Raw genomic sequence first — 16,641 nt, forward strand, 5'->3', positions numbered from 1 at the left:
GTTTTCCCTCTCTTTCTTGGAAGGCAGGCTGAAGAAGGCCACAAAGACAGAATTAAGCCCTATAGTGGGCCCTGGAAAAGGGGCAAGGCCCAAAAAAAGTGGTCCTGAGGGAGGGTTCCAGCAGAGAAAGGAGGAGCTGGGAGGACCTAGAGAGAAACCAGAGGAGAGGCTATGCTAAGCACAGGCTGCAGGGCAGCAGCCCAAGGAGCTCAGACACAGGAACTGGCTTGGGAAAACAGCAGCACATCTGAAGGAGCAGATCTAGCTGCTTAATACAGAGTCCCTGGGCTGGAACCCAGAACAGAGGGTGAACCCAAGTTCCCCTACCGGGCCTGAGGAGGGGGTGCATGAGCCTGATGAAAGAGCTATTGAATCCAAGGCAGAGCTGAAGACACCTCCTTGAGGACGGGCTGAAGAATAGCACAAAACGGGGGAGGAGACAGTCATGGGCCTGGAATGAGTGTTGGCAGGGGGTGTTCAAGAGGAGAGAGCCTGCTATGCCACACCCTTTCACACGTGGGCACTCCAGTGGTGAGTCTGCTCTTTCACAGGCTCCAGAAACCTACAGGAAAGTTTTCATTCTGTGTTTAAATGCTATAGAACTTTTTTCCCATAATGGTGTAAGAAAGAGGGAGAGTGATAAAATAGGAGTGGCTAATGTGTAAATAAAAACACTTTCTCCAAGAGTGAAATTCTCCTTCTGCGCAGTGGGCCAGCACAAGGCCTATGCATTTCTTAAGCCCCAAAGAGCTTAATAAATGGGATCTAAATGCTGCTCAGGGGTGAATTTCACCCTAGTAGAATTGAAACTTGAATAAAATGAGAGAGAAAAAAATAAGTAAGGAAAACGTACAAAATCCTTTGAGAAAACCATAATAGGGCTGGGGGAAGGTGAGCAAAGGGGGAATCTAATTGAAATGCAATTTTAATTAACATTCATTAAAACGTGCTCATCTGTTTTGATGTATTTTAGATTGTAGCACCAGTTCAGATATGGCCTGTTTTATCAGGCACCTTTTTTAAAATAATGCCAGAAATCATACTGCTTTGCTAAGTTTAATTATAGCTATAAAACTTTTCCAAAGTGCGAAGTAATGAGGCATGTTATTAGGTCCGGTGAAGACTCTCCTTTTCACAGATGATGACTACTTAGGCAGAGATGCAGAATGGCCTCTGCTCCTCAACTGGTTCATCGTGTCCTTTTTGTCTGCATACACGTCTTCATTTTCAGACAGCTAGGCATATCTGTCCATGGCTAAAACTACTGTAGTAGGCTACTCAAAATGTACAGAACTGTTTTGTGTTTTTTTCCTCTCCCAGCCCTAGAACCTTGTTCCACTTTGAATTTGACCCGTGCAAATGTTCACAGTCCTACTATCACATGGATAGTGAAGCTGAGATTATCAAGGGGGCCTCTCCAGCGCATCATCAAGGATCTACAACCTATCCTGAAGGACGAACCATCACTCTCACAGACCTTGGGAGACAGGCCAGTCCTCGCCTACAGACAGCCCCCAAACCTGAAGCAAATACTCCCCAGCAACTACACACCAAAAGCACCAACCCAGGAACCAAACCCTGCTGCATACCCCGGTGTCAACTCTGTCCACATATTTATTCAAGGGACCCCATCATAGGACCTAACCACATCAGCCACACCATCCAGGGCTCGTTCACCTGCACATTTACCAATGTGATATATGCCATCATGTACCAACAACGTCCCTCTGCCAGGTACATTGGCCAAACCGGACAGTCTCTACGCAAAATAATAAATGGACACAAATCTAACATCAGGAATCATAACATTCAAAAACCAATAGGAGAACACTTCAATCTCTCTGGTCACTCAATAACAGACCTAAAAGTGGCAGTTCTTCAACAAAAAAAACTTCAAAAACAGACTCCAACATGAAGCTGCAGAACTGGAATTAATTTGCAGAGTGGATACCATCAGATTAGGCCTGAATAAAGACTGGAAGTGGTTGGGTCATTACAAAACCTAAACTTAATTTCCCCAGTACTAATTTTTCCCTACTGTTACTCACACCTTCTTGTCAACTGTCTGTAATGGTCCACTCTCTTACCACTTTAATTAATTTATTTAATTGATTTATCTCATTAGACTGACCTCACACTTGGTAAAGCAACCCCCATCCTTTCATGTATTTATACCTGCTCCTGTATTTTTCACTTCATGCATCTGATGAAGTGGGTTCTAGCCCATGAAAGCTTATGCCCAAATAAATTTGTTAGTCTCTACGGTGCCACAAGGATTCCCCGTTGTTGTTTTTTTTTAATATAATTTTCAGTTGTTGTTCAACCTATTGTCATGGCAAAAAGTGCTAATGTCATGCATGTTATGAGCCAAGGAGTTTAAAAAGAAAGAGGTAACAGGACCCTGGGCAGTAACAGCACCTATTAGATGGCTGCTAAGGGATTTGTTTGTGTTGAAACACTCTCCATTGTATGGATGGATAGTCAGACTTTTCTGAGAGTTCTCTTTCTTGCAGAGCAGCCAGACAAAAGGAAAGTTAATTCCCAGGCTCATTTATCAAGATCATGTGTTCATGGCCAGCAATTTGACTAGAATTTTCCCAGGTGAATGAAACATTTTGACATTTCATTTCAAATCAACATTTCCAAAATGATTTTTTTGGTGTTTTTTTGTTTCTGCAAGAAAAAAAAATAATTTCCATTCAAAATACCCATTTCTCTCCTCCTGCCGCCACCAAGATTTTTTGGTTTGGTCACTGACATGAAAAATGCTGCTATTCACTCCGCTCTAGTAGGGAGGCTATAAAATGCATTCATGTTAGCATAGTGAAATACCACAGCATAACAAAAGAGTTAAATGAAAATCTGAAAGGATAGATTTTGTCATAAATTTATCTTCTGATTCATCCAGACAGTCCAGATCTATCTCTTCCTGCCCTTCATTGATATTTTTCAGATATGAACGTATAAAAAACTGTTGTCTGTCTTTTTCTACTTTGATGAAGCTTTCTTCCAATCTACCATCAAGTTGAGCTTTGCAGGAAAATGTAGTGGTACAGTTCAAGTGATATCTACTTGGATGCAAGTATCAATGATTTCTTTATGAGCTTCTGTGTAACAGTAGCTACGTCAGGAAAAAATAATGTGTTTTTTTACTTAAATATAACAGATTTCCCTTAGACCAATATCCTAGCATTACACAAGTTTGATATTATTGCCACAAAGCTCAGTTTTTATGAAGAACTACATTATCTTTAATAAAAACACCTATGGGGTCTTAGTGCTGTCAGATAAGACCTTTCACTCACTATTTTTCTCCTGCAGTTTTCCAAATGTTCCCTTCTGAAGAGTTAGTTTTAGAGACTAGCAAATCTACCCTAGATTCAAATTGATTGTAGTGCTTAAATGGCAGAGACAATTGTATCAGTGATATATTAGAAGATGGAGGCAATAGGACAGATAAAGAACAATTCATTGCAGCTTCAACAACATCGAAAGCTGCCATGAACAAAGGGGATTGCTACCATGGTGAAAGAAAAACTCATCACCCCTTCATCTTTCTCCACTACTTTTGGGTGTTGGGAAATCTGTGTGTACCCATTTGTCTGTACATACAGGATCTTCTTTTCTTTTGGCTGTCTCTTGGAGGAATCACTCAATGAAGAGAAGAGTAAGGGGAAAAAATTGAGAACTGGGTATGCCTGAGTATAATCTCCAAGGTGGTCTCTGTTGCAACTTAAATACTGTAAGACAGTGGTCCCCAACCTTTTTCGTCTGGTGGGCACCAGACGATGAACCATGGAGGATCATGGTGGCGGATGAGCATCCGCCGAAAGTCTGCCAACAAGCAGCAACATCAATAGGCTTCACTGCCAAAATGCTGCTGACAAGTAGTGTCATCCAGAGGCGTCGCTGCCAAAATACCACCTCTGGATGACTCAGCTTGTTGGTGGCATTTCGGCGGATGCTTGTCCGCCGGCCAGTACGCGGGTGCACTTAGATGCCCCGGCAGGCGCCATGGTGCCCATGGGCACCACATTGGGGACCCCTGCTGTAAGATATTTTAAAGAGTAACAAATTGATGTCCAGAGTACTTAAACTTGACTCCAGAAAACAAAAACATGCTCCTAGATGTCAGAAGAAGGATTTTTTCAAGCCAAAATTAGAGTGGAGCAATAATTTTCTTTTTTAATGGACGCTGGTTGTCACCCTAGCTATAGAAGAGCTATCACCTCTGCATAGTAACCAGGTTGTCTGTCTTTTTATTTTTAGTCCCTCTTCATATTTTTCTACTGTATGATTCTGATCCTGTGCCCAAAGAAATAAATGAAAGAATTGTTAGTTACTTCAGTGGCAGCAGATTTGGGTCCATAATATCGGTAGAGAGATTGGCAGTTCAGTCATTGAAGCTTCTGAAAGTGTTACCAACAATTTTGCTTATATACAAAATTATATGTATTCAGTTTTAATTTTTTCCATGGTCCCTGATGTCGGTGTATATCCCAAGTAATAGCTTTCACATGCACAATCTCCATTGGCATATACAAGTATGGTTGTATGTATAAATACTATTGCTTGTGGGCACTTTGTAGTAGAGCACAAATATTGGATATGTGAATAATTTCACTTGCAAAACCTAGGCCATGTTAAGGTCATTTTGAAAAATTGGACCACAATGCTTTAAAGAAGCTGGAAAGTCATGTCTGCTTTGAGAAATGCAATGATGAGACAAAGTGTTTTTGAGACTGCTACAGTCAATTGGGACTTATGAAAGTGGAATGGCCTTTTCCCTTCCAAGGAAACATTAAAACACCCAGTGTTTGTCACACCTCTTTGATCTTGTGGGGATAACAGAGCACTGACCAATTGCAAGTGTTATGCTCAGTTAAAGGTGTGAGAGAACACCATTATCCCTCTTATTAGAATCTTCAAAGCACCCAAAAACGAATATGCGTAAACATCCCACTGAGACCGACTAGACTGACAGCTATTTCTGAAAGTCAGTGACACATTCTGTAGGGAAAGTTGTTTTTCTGATTAACTAGAATTGCCCACAATGACAGCAGTGGGAAGCCCAGAGTGATGATGTACAGAGTGAGTTATGCAATGATTCCCTGAAGCATTAAAGTGCCTATCACTTTATTGGATTTGAGAGCAGTCCTTTCTTTTGTTTACTAATTCATTTTGATTTACTTGTAAACGGCTAGAATTGAATAAAGCTTTCCCTACCAGTGCAGAACAACAAACATGTTATGCTACTAGTATTTATTTTAGTTTATGTTGGGGGATAGCACACTGATTAGACACATTGGGGCTACATCTAAAAAAATAAAACTTTTTTTTCTTTGTGATTTCATATTCGTTTTGATTAGTTGAAGAGATCAGGGAGGTGGAACAAGAAGTTATGGTGCTTAGCCTTTAATCTTTGGGGTTATGATTTTCTAAGATGTCGCCTATGTGCACTTTGGCAAGTGGAAAAACATAGCTTCAGAATCCAGTGTGTGGCCTACTATTCATCAGGTAATGAGAAATTTAAGATGTTGTTACTTAGCATCCATGCTCTGACCATGATCTAAGCAATAAAATGTGTGATACTGGGGAGAGAGAATGAGGGCAGTGGGGAAGTCAGGGAGTCAGAGAGGGTTTGCTGAAGAGGCAGGTTGCTGAGCATTAAGAGCCTTGAGTGTATGATGAGGAGAGGGAATCCCCCCATCAGTGTCTCCTCTCCCCTCCCCCCCCCCCCGCTCCCCAACCGTGTATCTCCCACCTAGCCAGATGGGTCTGATGTCTCTGTACAGTCCCTTGGCCTACATTTTTCTGTCTAGATCAAAAATACCAGGCTCTCCCCCATGATCACTGGCACCTAGGGGGAAGGCATCTGTGTTTTAATGTTCTTCCCTTTTGGGGTGGGAGATTGGGGGTCAAACTTTTTTTAGCCTTTCAGTATGTTGAATAAAGAGTCACTTATCTGGATCTGACCTCCTGGCCTGTTCTTTGTATTTTTGTGCAGGACTGGCTGGCAGGGAGGCAAGGGCACCAGCGTCCCTATTTCAAAAGGGAGATGACTGGTGTCAGGGTGGTGAGAGCGTGTGTGACAGAGAGAATGAGGTGTCCTTGGGGTTGCCAGTTTCGGTTGGATGTATTCCTGGAGGGTTCATCATGTGACATAATCTTTAATCTGTAATTCCTGGAGACACCAGGCCAATCCTGGAGGGTGGCAACCCTAGGGGGCCTTGACTCTGAAACTCACTCACCACCTTAGTCTGAGAGGGGCTGTTTGTTAATCTAGTCACGCTTAATATAAAAGTTCCATTTGTAAAGAGATGATAAATGATCACTAGATGTTTTATTAAATGGTTAATCCAATTGTTATACATTGATTTACTTATAACAAGAGCTGGTGAAGAATTTTCTGTCAAAAAATGTAGTTTTCCCAAACTTGAAATTTTCCAGGGAAAAATTTTGAGTTTGCCAAAAAATTTCCTCTCCTCCCCCACATAGGGAAAATTGAAATGTAATGTCATTTTCTGTTGGTTTGACCCAATTCAAAACATTTTTTTTGAGTCAGTTCAACATTAAACTACATCTTTCTGTGCTGCTGTATTGCCTCATGGGTATTGTAATTCAGGTAGAAATGTCCCTAGAAATCCCTGTGGCCTGGACTCTGTCTGAACTATATCTCCCATGATGCATCATATTCTCACCTTTGACTAAGCTATGAAGTGCATCATGGGAGATGTAGTCTGGCTATGCATGACACTATTGGGGACCAGAATTATCCATAGAAACATTTCTTAGCACAGAGTTGTGAGTGGTTAAAGTTAATTTTCTTTCCTTTATTAATCATTCATAGAGCAGGATATATAAGTATATTTAGAATGTAATGCTAGTGTGCATTACACTTGTACAATTTCAAGGAATGCTATATTTGCTGGAGAAAAGCTGATGCTGATACTGTGTAATTATTTTGTTCCAGTAACTTTAAAGCTGATGTGCTCAATAGAATAAAAATACACATTTAGATTCCTAACTTTTAATAATTCTACTGTACTTTTACAGATATACCTCAGCATGCCAAGGGTGGAATATCCTTTAAGTCCAACCTGCTGCTGTTACAAGAATAGAAAGGTATGTAGCACATGAACCCTGTGTAAACATTCAACTATATGAACACTGCTACATACGATGCACACTGCTTTCAGTATATAACTATGAGTAGTATATAATTGAGAGCAACTTCCATTTGTAGGGTAGGCAGCTGTCAAAGACACCTGTGATGCACTTGCTCACCTTCTGTGAGCTATTAATTGCTGTAATGTGATTTAGTTTTATTATTTTGACTGAAGAGAGAAGTCTGGTATTAATATACCTCTGACTTGAAACAGTCTAGCGATGCATAGCTGAGGCCTATTTTATGTTCTTATTACTGTTTGGTTCATCCTCCCTCTCTGTTTCTTCTGACTGCTACACCCACTTCTTGTGTTTTGTCTTAGTAAAACTGTAAGCTTTTTGGGGCAAGGACTTTCTTTTACACACTTACACACCTTCTAGTATCATGGGGCCCTGATCTTAATTGAGGCCTCGAGTTGCTATCATACTACAGATAAAAAGTGCATCGTAATCAGTCCGTCATTCATGCAAATACATTTTTTCAGCCTTTTGAGTAAGGATTTTCAATTATATAGAAATACACTAATTTCACAACAGCTTAAAATGCTGTGAAACTAATAATATTCATATCCCAAGAACATATCATGGCCTGTTCCTCTGAAAATTGTGAAACTGCTCTACCTACAGTGTGTGGGGGGACAGTCCTACAGAAAATGTTAACTTTTCAGTAAATTGGAGATGGGATTGTGTAAGGGTCTTTTATGGGGAGGGGAAGGAAAGGACCATCCTATAGCATTATATAGGAGAGTGAGAATTTTCACTGAATTGTTCAAAAGAACCTATGGAAAAGTTGTCTTTCTTTAAAGAGTCCTACACTCTGTAGGATTTCAGGATAATTTCTGTTGAATCTTAATGGATTCAAGGAAAACTTGCCTCGGTTAACAATGCAGAATTGGATACAGTGTAACTAAGACCACAACTTGGCCTGTGTCTATAGGGATCACTCTCTGACCGTTGAATGCACCCACCGTGGCAGTGCTACATGGTCTAAACTAAGCTGTTGTTTACACTGGAGTTCTGTATGACTATCATCTTAGGGCTTGTCTACACTGGCACTTTACAGCGCTGCAACTTTCTTGCTCAGGGGTGTGAAAAAAATACACCCCTGAGTGCAGCAAGTTTCAGCGCTGTAAAGGACCAGTGTAAACAGTGCATCAGCTCTAGGAGCCGCGCTCCCAGCGCTAGAAGCTACACCCCTCATGGAGGTAGATTTTTTTAGAGCGCTGGAAGAGACTACACAAGCCACATTAAAGCGCTGCCGCAGCAAGACACCATTGTTTCCATCTAACACAACTATCAATCGAAGTAACAAGTGGCACTCAATTCACAGAAATGCGATCACGTTACTTGCCAAAAGCATGCATGCTCCTGTGTAATTGCTTCTACTGGTGCTGCAGACCAGAGGCAATCCAAAACAAAACCAATGGCAGTTACACCAATCAATGCAAATATTTATAGTGATTTTTTTTACCCTTTGTTATAGTGCAGTGAAAACAAGCAATTGAATGTCACTGAAAGCTGTCTGATCCAAGTTCTGCACCTGCCTTCCTGCTTTTTATTTTAAGAAGACAACAATTAGTCCTGTCTTTTGTTTTGATTTTTTGTCTTAAATATTTATTGAATAGCTTCAGTGTGAGGCACAGAATATGTTACACTAAGGCGAGGTTGCTTTTCTGAGGATCCTACTGTTAAGTTTTATGGGTACATCATTGAAAAGTGCTGTGTGAACACTATTCTCACCAACACTCTTGTGGGGTAGGTAAATAAATAGTATCCCCACCTTACAGGCGAGGAAAGGACATAAAGTGACTTGTCTAAGGCCACTGAGGGAGCTAGGAGTAGAGCTCCAGGGATATCTCTAATTTCCCAGAAATAATGATGGCACTGAGAGGAATTAATAAAATATGTGATGCCCCAAGTTCAAAGGGGATTTGTTTAATTTTCCTAGTGATACCTCCCCCACTCTCACACAATACAGGGCAAAATTGAAAGTTGCCCAAGTTGAATGTCCACTCAATGTGACTATTGAAAACTTAGATAAGGGGGAAAGTCCTAAAGACTCCCACATTGGTACAATGATTGGTTGAGCTGTCAGTCCAACAGGCTAATTAACAGCTGATTTAATTGCAACAAGACCAAGCTGGCCTTTTTTTGTTGCCTCGAGAATCAGACAATCCAAAGGCCTGGACTGCAGTGCATTGCAACAGAAATTGGCCAGTCACGTTACTGAATTTTGAATGAGAGATGGAACTGGGACACCAGAAGCAGTTACCTTGCTTCTATCCAAAGAGCTATGAAGGCGTCTTTACTACCGAAGATAGAATTACAAGTAGGAGTAGGAGTTTAAAATTAGAAATGAAGATACTGTCATCTTTAAATAGATTATTTAAGGCTAAATCAAGAGACACTAAAGTAAGTGTAGGTTGGACATAAGCCTGTTAAAAACATTAAAGTTTTCAAAGTGATTAGAAATCATTAGAGTACAACTTCTGGGAAAGAAACATGTCGCAAAGAACAAATACATGATGCTAAAGGGGTGGGGTGGTATCAATATGTGTGTGGAGAGGGGACATGTCATGGGATAAAAACATTTGCTTTTTATATGTCATTATGTCAGACTGTATTTCCCACAGAAGAAAGGGACTTTTCCTCAAGCTTTCAAGTAGATGGGAAGGACCATGCAGTTTGGATAAATTACCTGAAGTTGTCTACAGAATACAACTACACAGAGGACATCAGTTGGTGGTTCTACAACAGGACAAGTTAGTTCCTTATCTGAACTATAGCATGGGAGATTCCAAGCCAAAATCAATGGTCACAATTATTCACTAACACCACCAGCATCTGGGGGGGATCACGTTGTTTGTCCAACTTGCTACAGCCAGCATCAGTGCAGACCCTCTAATTTTTTTCAGACAATCACAGCTCTTCTTTGGGGGCTGTAGAGTACATTCACCAGTACCTGGCATTGCTGGAGCCAAATCCTAGATTATACTGTGGCATATGGCAATATGGTCGAGTGCACAGGAAAATGGACTGAGAGTCCGGAGACCAAGCCTCTGTACCTGGCTTTGCCATTGATCTATGGTGTGACTGTGATGCCATGGAGGTCAAGCCAGTGCACCACCTTTTGGTCAGATGGTGCCACAGGTGAGCCCTGTCTCATTTCCTTTCACTTGGGCTATAAACATGTTCAAACAGGCCTTTTGAACAAAGAGTACCTCCCTTCCCCAGGGTTTTATTTATTAACATGAGCCACAAGCATAAATAGGACCTTGCTCAGATACACCTAGGGTGTCTGTCCTTTCTGGCTCTTTTCTTCTTCCCTGTGCCAGGAAACAGTCTCTGTTTCTGGAACCCTTTCTGGTTCCTTTGCTGGATTACTCCTTTTCAGATCTTCCTTAAGAAGGCGTCTCCGGCTTTCCTCTTTGGAGAACTGGTTTGTATTTATTAGTTCTTCACTCCCTCCTGAAACAGGAGTCTCTCTGGCTCTCCTCTCTTGAGCTGGGTTCTGTTAATCAGATTATTTGGGCATCTTAGGCAGTAGCCCTCAGCTCTCCTCTCTGGAGCTGTTGTTATGGGTAGTCAGCTGTAGGGCTTTACCAGCTTCTCCCTCAGCTTGCCCCTTTTCCTTAACCAAGCTCCAGGCTGCTTAGCAGGTTAGTTTTTCCCTACTTGGATCTCTTGGTATCTGCCCTGCTATGAGGCAGGAATCAGCATTTATGTTGGTCCCTTTCTTCCAGCTCAGCCCAATTGGTAGTTGGGAGAGGGGAGCCTTGCCATGCTCTCTCTGCAAGACTCCTGGTCCTGGTAACAATAACAGGATTTCCCCCCTGAGCACTTCTTACTCCTAGGACTGTTTCCTTGCTCTCCGATATCTTCCAGATATAATTGGACCTTTCAGCTTTTTCCCAGATCTCCACACCCTCGGTTTACCTAGCTACTTTAGTGAAGTCCCCTCTGTTCAAAATCTGCGGTTTTTGTAGGGCAACACCTCTCCACATGTCCATTTTCCTCACATTTGAAATAAATTACCCCAGGGCCAGGGGCGGCTCCAGGCACCAGCGCACCAAGCGCGTGCCTGGGGTGGCAAGCCGCGGGGGGCAGCATGCCGGTCGCCATGAGGGCGGCAGTCAGGCTGCCTTCGGACCTCCCGCAGGCATGCTGCTGAATCTGCGTTACCAGCAGACCTCTCACGGGCATGCTGCCGAAAGCAGCCTGACTGCCATGCTTGGGGCGGCAAAATACATAGAGCCGCCCCTGCCCAGGGCATTTCTCTTCCTAGCCCCAAGTGGGTTTCTCATGGTCATTTCTCTCATTTTAGCCATTATCTAGGCCTTGCCACCCCATGGCAGAATGCCAAAAACAGTCTGGAACTCCTTTGGGAAACCGGACCAGTCTTACCCTCTGGAATCCCATGGATGCACCTTAACTCCCACTGGCTGCTTTTCAGAATTCTACTAGGCACCTGTGTGTGTCTTTGGATGCCTAAATACCTTTGAAAATCTGGTCCTAGTAGAATATAATGAATAATATGTGGAAATTCAACTTTGGGAGGTCTTGCTCTCTATTTTATACTGCTGCCCACCACTATAGTATCTGAGCACATTGCATATAAAATCAATAACAGCAAAGTCCCTAATGGACTTCATGGAGTCTCTGGCTCTCATCCCTTTTTGGGGTAAAACTCTGCTTCAGATATGACCGGGGTGAAAGTGAGCCGGTACCAGCATGTACTCTGTACCGGTAAGAACCCACACCAGCCCATACCCAGTCCATGTGAACGCACTGCCGTGGCAGCACTTTAATGTCCCTGCCCCTTCTGCCTCCCCTGTCGGCAGCTCTGCCGGTACGGACCCTACCGGCAGTGCCACTGACGGGGGGGGAGGAAGCAACATTACGCGCTGCCACAGCAGCACTTTAAGGATCCTCAAAGCACTGCCGTGGCAAAGGACCATCCTTAAAATGCTGCCACGGCAGTGCTTTACTGGTGGAGCTGCCGACGGGGGTGTGGGGTGTGGGCAGGTGCAGCAACGTTAAAGCGCTGCTATGGCAAAGGACCCTGAAGCGCTTTAACGTCCCTGCCCCTTTTGCCCGCCCTGGCTTCTGACAGGTGGGGGGGGGGCAAAGGGAGCAGCTGCCCTGGGGCTGGTGATTTAAAAGGGCCCGTGGCTCCGGACGCCGCTGTCACTACCGCAGCAGTGGCATCTGGAGCTCCAGGCCCTTTAAATCAACACGGGAGCCCCGGCCGGCACGGGCCAAAGGCTGACTGGGGGATGCTGACCCCCAGCCCTGCCCCTTCTGGGGGCCAGAGCCACCCCCCCCCTTACCAGTAAGAGTCCTCAGTTACTTTCACCCCTGGATATGACTGTTTTTGGTGTGTGTGTGTGGGAGGGGTTGTTTTTGTTTTTGCTGACTGATTTATTTTCTTCACGAGTTTTTAGGGAAGAGGGGGAATAGTCACAGTGTTGAGAGTTTCATTCTAGCTATGGTGGAAAGTCTTTTTTTGAAGAAGGGGGTTTTGCATCATTTCCTAAAGACAGACTCTGGATTCGCATAATCTCCTCTGGAAGCTTATTCCATGGTTGGATCCTCCAAAATGAGTATGCTTTATTCCTAGTTCTCTCCCACTGCATCTTTGGTTTTGTGAGCTGCATTGTCCCAGATGAGAGCAACTGTTTCAGTGGTTCATGGATTGAAATTCAGTCTTCGATGTAGCTGGGAATCGATCCATTAATTGCTTTGAAGATTAGGACCAAAGCCTTAAACTGGCAGCTGAAACTGACAGGGAATCAGTGGAGGGATTTAAGCATGGGCCTGATGTGCTCACGGTGGCCTAGATTAGGGAGGAGTTGGGCAGCCATATTCTTTACCCCTACCAGCAGCATCTTCACATTATGCTTCAGATACAGTGGATTAGAGTAATCCAGTCTGGAGGTGACAAATTCATAAAATAATTGTGGCCAACCTCTCATCTGAGAGGAAGGGATGACGTTTCCTAGCAGTTGAACTTTCACCTAGAGGTGAAAGATGACAGTTTTAGAAGCTGACACTCCCTGATCATTCCAGTTTAGTGAGGAGTCCAATAGAACCCTGAGGCTTCGCAGCACTTTGACATATGGAGGCTGTGTGCCTTCAGTGGAAGATGGGGACAGCACAGCTAGTTCTTCAAAGCATTTCCCCTGTCTGACCAGACCTACTCTGGTGTTGCTTGGACTAGCTGATCTCTTGAAGGGATTCTGACATCTAGATAGTGGGATTCAACTATCCGTTTAGAGAGTTGTGTGTGTTTATTATGAAATATCACTTACTTTGTGTTCTATAGAGTAATTTCAGGGAGAAAACCCTCAAACTGGGGTGGAAAAATAGCACTAACTATAAATGACCAAGCATCCTACTTTTAGAGAAGGTTTGGCTATAGAAGCACTATTATTCTAAGCTCTTTATTGTCTGTTAAGGAGAGGAGTGTATGCAAAAGACTTTATAAAAGCTACAGTAAAGTTAACTGTTTTATTGCAGTTGACTGAGTCTGCAGAGTCATTTTCCTACTGGATACTACAGTGTCAGTTGATACAATAAATGAAACTGAGCCGTATTCTGTACAGTATTTACATGGAAAACATCAGCTCCAAACTCAACAGTATTTATGGTCACTGAATGAGGCAACTCACAGCATGTTATAGTAAAACAAACATGGAACATCACTCTTTTTAGAGCAACACTGACAATTTTCCACATTCAAACTACCACTGTCATTCACTGAAGTTTTGGACTGGTTCATGGCAACCATTTCGGTGCTGTTTGATTTGCAGCTGCAGGTTATATTTTAGGAACAGGATGATACTTCATTTCGGCAAAGAACTCTGACTATTTGAAATGGAAACTTCTCCTGAAACCAACATATAGGTAGTTGGTTATGAGAGGTCCCCACTGAAGCAGCACAAACCTTTTCTTTAGATTTTCTCTTTCCCCACCGTTCTCATCCACACATCTACCCACAGAAGTAATGTCCTTTGTTTACCAGCTAGTGAATAGAAGCATGGTCTCAAGCCCATACAGGTCCGACAGTCTTTTCATTGATTTCAGTTGGTGTTGGGGTCAGGCACTAGATGTTGGAGCACACTTAACAGTAAAATTCTTGATATATTGCTCTGTATCTTGCATATAACCTTGCCACAGTCAGCTTCCTTCTGGCCAGACTGGTGGGAGCTCTGTGCAGGTTGGCTGGAAGTCTTTTCTCCAGGGCAGCATTACTTCATAGAGCAATTCATTAAAAAAAGCAGAAATAAGGCCTAATATAAATTTTAAACATGGAGATTGTGAAAAGATCTTGCCCGATCATCAGGAGATCAGGATTGCAGACTGTTGAAGTAGTGAGATAAATTGAGAGATGGGTCTGAATCAAAAAACATGCTGCCCTGAAGAGTGGGAATGTTGAGATTCTGATCCACCACCACATAGGGAGCCTAATTCTGATCAGGCATTAACCACTGTAACTCCCTTGATTTCAATTAACTAAACTCCTGATTTACACCAGTGTAAGATCAGGCTCCTTGTGTCTAACGGACCATCTCTAACTTTAAATTGTTGACATCAGTGTTTCTCAAAGACCGGTCTGTGGACCAGTGTCAGCCCCTGAGATCTCCCTGGCATAATTTAGGAAGGCAGCAAGGTAGTCCCTGTTATCAAAAAGGTTGAGAAACACTAGCCTAGATAATGTGTAAATATTCAGGGCCAGATTGGGTGGAAGGGCAGAGGACAACAGCAGTCCCCATTCCTGCTGGAGAGCAAAGCACTGCAGCCACCCATACTCAGGGTTTATGCAAACTGCCCAATCTACCCCTTATAAGTCACCTTTCCTACTGTTACTAAGGGATAGATTGTGCAACCGTTACTCTGTGGAGCACTTGTGCACGTAGCTCTTCTGAAGTCAGTGAAATTGATAGTGTAAATAAGTGCATACCAACCTAAGTAAGGGTTGCACAAATGCCCTAATTTCCCTGATGGAAAGACTCCTGTTGACTTCAGTGGGCTTTGGCTCAGCCCCTTGATTACCACAACACATTTCCATCAGAGCTGATACTCTTGCGCACTGGTAATAAAAACATGATTCAAATCATCCATCACTGACTGAATTTTCTAATGCTGCCACCTATTGCAATACAGCTGGTCCCTTTTAAAAATTATAAATAAGATGCATTGTAGCTGTGAGAAACCATTGATTACAGGGTACATTAGCAATAATACCACAGTTCACGTCTGGTGGTTTGTTAGAACAGTGAACACCCTCAGCTTTGCTTTGAGCTATTAATTAACCACCTAGTCATTAACTGCTGCTAACAATTGATTTACAGGGAATTATTGCTTAATAGCGGGAGGTATTTAAGAGGAAAATAAATTAAAACAAAGACTTGCTGGATCCTTGGGCACAAAAAAGGACTCCTAATAAAGAGAATAGCTGCTACTGCACTGTAATTACAGAGTGATAAACAGTCATTGGAAAGTACATTTCTTTCCAGCAACAATGACATTATGTCTCATTGAAAGAACCCCTCTGTCTGTGCTAATTAAATAATCTGAAATGAATGATGTTATCAGAAACCTAACCGAGACAGCAAATTTTATATTTATGGGGTTATCACAAATGTTTAATCTTTCCAAGATGTGTCGTGGATGCTGCAGCATCCAAAGATATGACTGAGTCCTGGCATAATACATTATCTTAATTATAACATGGAATTACTAGTTCCTCCATCAGTGCTGCTTTCCTCTCTGCCTGCAGAACAAATGAGGCCTATTAACCTTAGTGTAAAGAAACACTGCCTCCTAATGAGATTTCTTTTTTAATGTGTGTAGGGAGTAGGGGTGGGGGGGAAAGATAGCACAATTGTTTGCTAATAAGTAATGACAGTAGTTGATTTGCAGCTCATAGCTTAATTTACTCATCAAAACACAGACTCGTAATTCCTCCTGTTAACTCTGCAGGTGTTGATGCCTAAATTTCTATTTTTCAATAAGCCACCATAGCTATATATCTAGAGACCAGTCCTGTCACCCCATTCCACTGCCTGACTGAACTTTTTTGCTGCACTGATGCACTACAGTGAGCAAATGGAGCACAGACACTTGTTGTCCAGAAGGAGGTCTTGTCAGAAAGGAGAACTGCCTGCTAATATGGCTTTGAGTTTTGCTAGATCAATGTTAAATATTGGCCAATAGTGCTTACTCTAGTGAGAAAATTGGGGATATATGGCATTTGTGTTACTAGGAAATATTCCTGCATCAACATTTTCTTTAAGATGTACCCACTGGTAGCTGGATAATTTATAGTAGTGACTGCAGAATTCTGCCTAATCAGAAGGGACTAGGCAGAAGAAATCAAACATTTTTTTTCTTTCCACTGCAGCAAAGGATTGTGAATAGTTGCAGGGAGGTGTATTTAAAATAGCAGGTAGCATGGTGATGGGGAATTGA

General features: G+C 42.6%; 1 protein-coding gene across 1 annotated transcript in view; it reads left to right on the top strand.

Moving 5' to 3' along the window:
• Nucleotides 1–507: 507 nt before the first annotated feature.
• The window catches only part of EMCN (endomucin), a 187,676-nt gene continuing 171,542 nt past the window's right edge, over nt 508–16,641 (top strand). The window contains exons 1-3 of the mRNA XM_045019565.1: nt 508–531; nt 7,057–7,125; nt 9,801–9,929. The gene's annotated coding sequence lies outside the window, so the exon portion shown is untranslated. The remainder of the gene's footprint in view (nt 532–7,056; nt 7,126–9,800; nt 9,930–16,641) is intronic.

Source organism: Mauremys mutica, chromosome 5 (assembly GCF_020497125.1).
Source record: "Mauremys mutica isolate MM-2020 ecotype Southern chromosome 5, ASM2049712v1, whole genome shotgun sequence".
Taxonomy (NCBI): Eukaryota; Metazoa; Chordata; order Testudines; family Geoemydidae; genus Mauremys; species Mauremys mutica.